The sequence below is a fragment of the Elephantulus edwardii genome, unplaced genomic scaffold (genome assembly GCF_000299155.1).
Source record: "Elephantulus edwardii isolate Elephantulus edwardi_28Jun2011 unplaced genomic scaffold, EleEdw1.0 scaffold00064, whole genome shotgun sequence".
NCBI classification, from domain to species: Eukaryota; Metazoa; Chordata; class Mammalia; order Macroscelidea; family Macroscelididae; genus Elephantulus; species Elephantulus edwardii.
The window spans coordinates 1,518,210-1,519,669 of NW_006399814.1; positions in this window are offsets into that span (position 1 = coordinate 1,518,210).

Genomic DNA, 1,460 nt, shown 5'->3' on the forward strand with positions numbered 1-1,460 from the left:
TTTTTTTTTTTTACTATTGTTGCTGAGTTGTAGATGACTCATAGCTGCCCTATGAACGAAAGACCTGAACACTTGTATGATTTTCATAGTTTCTCCAGGTCATAGGGTTTCCTGAGGCAAGCTATTTTGGAAGTAGATGCCATTCTTGCTTCACCCTTGAGAATCAGGGATGTCCCAGGATCCTCTGCTTTGGGCAGGACATCCTCTGCCAACCTCACCCCTCGAGCCCCCTTGCTCCCTAGCCCCCTTGGCCTCTGACCCCTCGTCCCTCAGATCCTTTGCTCCCAGCCCCTTCACCCCCTGGGCTGCTTGTCCCCCTGCCCCCTCACCTCCTAACCCCACTCGCCCTTCGGGCTGCTTGCCCCCTGGGCCCCAGGCCCTTCAGCCCCCTTTACCACCGAACCCCTCATCTCATACCCAACCCCTTCATCTCGCTCCCTGGGCCCTTTCACCCCCAGCCCCCTTGTCCCCTGGGCCCCTCGGCCCCCTGGCTCCCTCATCCCCCAGGCCCCTCATCTCCAAGCCCCCTAGCCCCATGGCCACCTCACCCCACAATTGTCCATTTTCTGGCCCTGGCACTCCCTGCCTCGTCCATTCCCCGTCTACCCTGTGACTGTGAGTGTGGTCTGTGAGTTCCATGTGGTCACTACTATGAACCTTGGACTCCACGGAGGAGTGGAGAGTGCCGTGAGAGGGGCAGCTGGTGCCAGAAAAGTGGCTGGAGGTGGATGCGTGCTGGAAGGGGCGTGTGTGCCAGCCTCACTGGGCTCCTGCTCATGCTGATGGGGTCTCTCCCGCGTGAAGTTAGAGATCATTTTACAGTAGCCCAAGCGGACACACGCACATGCGTATGCGGTTTCTAATAGAGCTGGCACCTCAGATCAATGGCAGGAGAAGAGGCTGGACACATGGTTAATACCAACAACTGCAAAGGAAATGGATTCTGAACTGACTCATGCATAAAGATGAGCTCCAAATGGATTAGGGAGTTAATGGGAATATAAACATTTAGAAAGCTTTTGTAAAACAGTGTAGAGAATGAGCTTATGACTGTGGGCTAAGGAATCATTTCTGAAACCCCAGAAGTGCGTACACTGAAGGGGAAAAATCAACAAACCCCAGGACATTGACATTCACAGGGTGATGCTGTGAATCCGTGGAGCACAAGGGCGGCCAGGCGGGAGGAGACGCCTTGTTTCCTGGGTTAGCACGGGGTACAAACAACCCCACAGTCAATAACACAGAGAAATGCAAAGATGGGCCTGCAGGCAGGAGGCCCAGGACTGACCTGGGGAGTTCAGACAAGAGCAAAGGAGAGCCTGGGAGAAAGCATGATATGGTGACTGGCCACACTCAATGCCCCTACAATATTAGATCAAGACCAGTGAGGGCGTGGGTGGGAAGGTGGCTTTGAACAGAGAGGGTGTGGGTGGGTGGATGTCTGTGGACGGTGAGGGTGC